At 36.4% G+C, this 6,000-nt stretch overlaps 1 long non-coding RNA gene across 1 annotated transcript in view; it reads left to right on the forward strand.

Annotated features, from left to right (window-relative positions):
- LOC147359216 (uncharacterized) overlaps positions 1 to 5,693 on the forward strand; it is a 56,975-nt gene extending 51,282 nt beyond the window's left edge. The window contains exons 2-3 of the long non-coding RNA XR_015140637.1: positions 2,528 to 2,591; positions 4,788 to 5,693. This is a non-coding gene — a long non-coding RNA (uncharacterized LOC147359216). The remainder of the gene's footprint in view (positions 1 to 2,527; positions 2,592 to 4,787) is intronic.
- Positions 5,694 to 6,000: the final 307 nt, after the last annotated feature.

Genomic DNA, 6,000 nt, shown 5'->3' on the forward strand with positions numbered 1-6,000 from the left:
CTGCGAAGATCCCCTGGAGGAAGGCTTGGCAACCCACTCCAGTATTCTTGCCTGGAGAATCCCATGGACAGAGGAGTCTATCCTGTAGGAACCTACTACAGTCCATGGGGTCACTAAGAGCTGGACTCAACTGAAGCAGCTTAGCATGAATGCATATATAAGCAAGCTTCCATTATATTAATCATAGAATTTCTCCTTTTTATTTCCTTCACTGTAGCTATTATCTCAATGCCTGCCACTCCATGCCAGTTCATCATCTCTCTAGAGTGTCCTTCTGGACACTGCAATTGGATCTTCTTATGATGTAAATGAAACACGCCCAACATCAAGCTCATTATCTCCTACTTGAGTTTTGTATTTTCTATCTCACTTAGTGACGTCACCATTTATTCAACAACCTTCTTCCAGATAACTCATGTTTATCCTTGGAACTGTCACTTCCACATCCAGTTGACCAGATGTTATTGGGGTTCTCCTAAAATTAATTCAACCACTTCTCTCAATCCTCAGTTCTAATCTTTTAATTTAAATGTTCACCTCCTATAACCTATCTTACTGTAAACACATATTAAACACAGGCAAAGTGCCTCAATTATTCTCTTTCAACAAAGATGCTTTTGTCACTTTGCTGCCAGATATGATTATTTCCTTCTTCATTTAAAATTATGATGGCTTCCTATGCTTATGAGATAAAGCAGGTTTTTCATTCATTTATTCATTCGATTAACATAGTGAACTTATGCCATGAGGCTGACATTGAATAAATATTAGTGAACAAAGTATAATATCCTCTATATTTTTTTCTACTCAGTAATCCAATTCCAGTGGATTAGATTCTATGTTCATTGGATTCTATAGTTCATTCTATGAACTATTTTTTTTTTTCTTCCTAATACACTCTCCTTCCCAGCCTACACCTCCCACTGGCTCATTCTCTGAAAGATATTCTATACTCCAGCTATTCAGATATATTCTAATCCTGCTAAAGTATCATGCTATAACATGATGTCTTCTGCTTCTTTGGGGACAATTCTCCACGAATCACTTACATTCCTGCATTTCTTGGGAGCGGAGGTACTCACTGCCTTTGTTCTGGATTATCTTCTCCAGATTGTTTGTATGGTATGCAGTCTTGGGATACTGGGTAGTGTCTTGCTCAGGAGCAAAGGGCCAGCATGTTTATTGCTTTACCAAAAAAAAAAAAAGAGAGATTGTCTTCCTAAGCTCAGAGTTTCCGCCCTGTAATGCAGCCCACTGCATGTGCAAGTGTTACCTGGCCTTTGTTGTGCCCCCTGTAGTAACTAGGATCTGGGAACTGGGATAAGAAAGTGCTAACAGCCTAGCTATGATGATAACTGTGAGTAATGAAGATCTTTCTGTTTGATTAAAGATTTTCATGCTTTTGTCAGCCTCTGTGAATCTTTTGCAAGATAATTTGTTGGTTTGATAATAGGGTAAAATCTCAACACTTCACAGTTCTTGACAAAATTCATCTTTCAAGTTCCGGCTTAAATATTTCCTCTTTAATGAAAATTTTACTGATTCTTCCAGGAAAGCATTTTTGCAGATCTGTGATTTTCCAGAGCATTGCCCTTTATAGTAATTGACATACTATTTAGAATCAGATATTAAGTCCCAGTTACTTGGTAGCATTTATGGAATACACATCAAGATATGCAATAAATACTGATGAATCAATGAATATAATTTTCTTTTCTTGATTTCATCCTAGTCAGCCTCATTTTCTTTTCATATCTGAGGTATTGAGTAACTTATTTAAATTTTCCTTTCAAAGCAACATCCTGCTCCTGTCATTTTATAACCACTGGAAAAGATGATTTCTTCTATACCCTCTAGCCCAATTAGAAATTTCTCCACCATAGAAATGTAGGCTTGTTTGAACTGCTTCTCTGGTTGTAGTATAAGGTCAAATTCCCAAGAATACAGAAAATACCTGTTACTGGACATTCTTGGTTCCAATATTTTGTATAAAAGTGGTTTTATCTTACTGTATATTTCCTTGTTCCTAAAAGAAACTGTCTTGTTAAAATGTTTGCATTTTTCTTTTTAACCTTAAGATGTTATAAACCACAACTTGACATTAACTGAGTGTCTTGACTTTTATTTGTGATCTGGGGCATCACATTATGATCAGGATGTTTAGCTGGTACTGTTAATAACTGTTTTTGCTGAATTTTCTGCCATCCAGTCTTCTATTATTCAGGTCACATTTTCTATCATACTGGTTATTACCTAATTATCTTTTAGAACTGGCCATAAAAAGAGTCAAAACCATATGTAGGAGGATGGTGGGGAGGGCAATAGATAAAAACAAGCTTGAGTATTAGTCAAGATAGTACAAACCTATGCTTCATAGGTACTAGCACACAAACTACCAAAACCACCAAATTTCACTGGCTTGACTGAGTAGGTCCAGATGACTTTCCAGGAAAACTTATTTTCCTTACAGGAACTTGACAGTTGAACCTTAAATGTTGATGCTCTTTTTTTCTCCTCATTTCTATAGAATTCCTCAATAAGGGAAGAGTGAATGGAGAGTTCATAACTTCTTCAAATCCCATTGACCAGAGGTAATCACATGGCCCCAGAAACTACAAAGGCAGAGAATAGTGGTAGTCATTACTAATGAGAACACAAATAAATTTATCTAAATTTAGAAAGAAAGGATTTAATTATGTGAAAGTACGGTTTGAGAGGAAATGAATACTTACTAGGTACCTACTTCAGAAGTTTCCCAATTTTTTTTTTTTTGGTTTATGACATTTTCAGATTTCCTATAAGTAACTCTACTGTTGATTGAGTAGTTAGGTACAGGCAGCTTAAAATGTATTTATATACTAACAACTTAGTAATTTTTTTGAGAAAAAATAATACACATAGTTAAAAGAAAAAAATTATTTTAGTCAACGACATTTACTTGTTAACAAGATGTGTGGGCTGGAGTTGGGCACTCTGCATATCTCAGACATTGGAATCAGATTGGATACCATTAGTTTCATTTCCTGCTCTACATTGATTTTAATGCTTATTTACTTTTTGTCCAACAACTAACAAAACTCAGCTTCACAAAGATAAATGTCACTGAAAAGAATGTAGTATGATCTAATATTGAAACTACCTTGAGCTAGTAGTTCATGCAGTGGCTGAGAGATTTCAAATATTGTTGCAGTTCCCTTGAAAATTTAATATAGCCCATGCTGCCTCTAAAAAATGTGCTACAGTCCCCTGGAGTAACTCAGTGCACAGTTTGAAACCATGGGTTTGCTGTCCTAGGTATTATATATAGATCATTTACTTCTCACTATAGTTTGGAAGGTAGATGCTATTGTTCCCAAGTTGGATGGGAAAACTAAGGTCTGAAAAGAACATGAATTTAACCCAAACCTCTTACTTAGAAATTAGCATAGCAGGGGCTTGAACCGAAGCCTTCTGGCTCTAAATCCCATTGCATCATGCCATGTGTCATGAAATTTACAGGATTAAGGTTTTCACAGCTTCCTCTCCCCATGACCTTTCCTGGGTTTCAAGCAACATTGAAATGACTATGTTTTAAACATGTGGAAGTGCTTGAAGCTCATGGAAGTGATTTTAAGTCTTCAGTTTTAGTTTTAAGGCACACCTGCTAGAAAATAAAAATTTTTGAGCAGAGATTAAAGAACTTTAAAATGGCCTTAAAATAGCCCAAGGAAGAGTGTTTAAGCTTTGAAATCAAAACAGTATATTTCTAATAAGCTTGTAATTATTTACTGCTAATTTTTAATATGACATTTAGTATAGAGCACATATCACTTTTTTTTTTTACCAACTGTCAGGACAGTCCTTAAGCTAAACTTTCTGCACCAGCTGTTGCCTAATTTAGTATGGTCCATTTTGGAATTATTCCAACTCTGCTTGCATGTAATTTCCAAGTCTCAACAGACCTGTGCAAAAATGGACCACAGCTATAATCTTTCATGTTACTCATAGTTCTATTTAATTATCTGAAATACACCTGATAAATAGTGCAATCAGAAGAATTCCAGTTTAACAGTAACTACTTCCACATCACTTTTCTGCTGTCATCTAATTTGAAACAGGTTTTGGATTATAACCTCTAAATTATGTAAACTCCTAATCAATGATTAATTTATGAATCTTCAGACTGCTGCCTTTTTTATTTAGGTGGTTCCTGTATGTGCTAAGTCACTTCAGTCATGTCTGATTCTTTGAGACCCTATGGACTGTAGCCCACGAGGCTTCTTCCTCTGTCCATGGGATTCTTCAGACAAGAATACTAGAGTGGGATGCCATGTCTTCCTCCAGGGGATCTTCCCAGGCTAGGGATCAAAACCCTCATCTCTTACATCTCCTGCACTGGCAGGTGGGTTAAGTGTCAATAAATTCAGGCCTAGTCAATGAAGCTTCTTTCTTTCCTAAACATTTTAGACCTTTATTTTTTACTTGAGTTTGTTGAGGAGACAAAAGAAAAGCTTTTAGAACCAAAGAAGAGTAAATTCGTACGATAGAAAACTGTCTTCAAAGAAAATGTCTATTAGCATGAATTAAAAGTACATTTGTATTAAATGCCTCTGACACAGATTACAGTTCAGAGAATTATCTAAAGTTAGGTATAAAAATTGTTCTTCATTTGAAACCAAATTTATCAATGAATGGGAAGAGAATGACATTTATCTAGCACTCTGTAAATGCCAGACATTCTCATTTATTATTTTGTTTGAACCTGAGCACAATAATGGAAGGTCATTGTTATTACCTTCGTTTTGCAGATGAGGAAACTGGAAGCTGAGAGTGTGAGGAAATCTCCTAAGTTTACAAGTGAATAACACGTATAGCCATCATAGTCAAAAAAAGAGTCCGAAATGCAGTACTTGGATGCAGTCTCAAAAATGACAGACTTATCTCTGTTTGTTTCCAAGACAAACCATTCAGTATCACAGTAATCCAAGTCTATGCTCTGACCAATAATGCTGAAGAATCTGAAGTTGAACAGTTCTATGAAGACCTACGAGACCTTCTAGAACTAACACCCCCAAAAGATGTCCCTTCCATTATGGGGGACTGGAATGCAAAAGTAGGAAGTCAAGAAACACCTGGAGTAACAGACAAATTTGGCCTTGGAGTACAGAATGAAGCTAACAGGGCAACAGTTTTGACAAGAGAACAACTTTTAACAAGGCTAATAGTTTTGTCAAGAGAACGACTGGTCATAGCAAACACCCTCTTCCAACAACACAAGAGAAGACTCTACACATGGACATCACCAGATGATCAATACCAAAATCAGATTGATTATATTCTTTGCAGCCAAAGACGGAGAAGCTCTATACAGTCAGCAAAAACAAAACTAGGAGCTGACTGTGGCTCAGATCATGAACTCCTTATTGCCAAATTGAGACTTAAAAAAGTAGGAAAAACCACTAGACCATTCAGGCATAACCTAAATCAAATCCCCTGCGATTATACAGTGAAAGTGAGAAATGGATTCAAGGGATTAGATATGATAGACAGAGTGCCTGAAGAACTATGGATGGAGATTTGTGACCTTGTACAGGAGGCAGTGATCAAGACCATATCCAAGAGAAAGAAATGCTAAAAGGCAAAATGGTTCTGTGAGGAGGTCTTACAAACAGCTGTGAAAAGAAGAGACGTAAAAGGCAAAGGAGAAAAGGAAAGATATACCCCTTTGAATGCAGAGTTCCAAAGAATAGGAAGGAGAGATAAGAAAGCCTTCCTCAGTGATCAGTGTAAAGAAATAGAGGGGAAAAAAAAACAGAATGGGAAAGACTAGAGATCTCTTAAAGAAAGTTAGAGATACTAAGGGAAATTTTTCATGCAAAGATGGGCACAATAAAGGACAGAATGGAATGGACCTAACAGAAGCAGAAGATATTAAGAAGAGGTGGCAAGAATACACAGAAAAACTATACAAAAACAATCTTCATGACCCAGATAATCACGATGGTGTGATCCCTCACCTAG

The sequence above is a fragment of the Bos grunniens genome, chromosome 14 (assembly GCF_055505025.1).
Source record: "Bos grunniens cultivar Pamir isolate PY7600 chromosome 14, Bosgru_T2T1.0, whole genome shotgun sequence".
NCBI classification, from domain to species: Eukaryota; Metazoa; Chordata; class Mammalia; order Artiodactyla; family Bovidae; genus Bos; species Bos grunniens.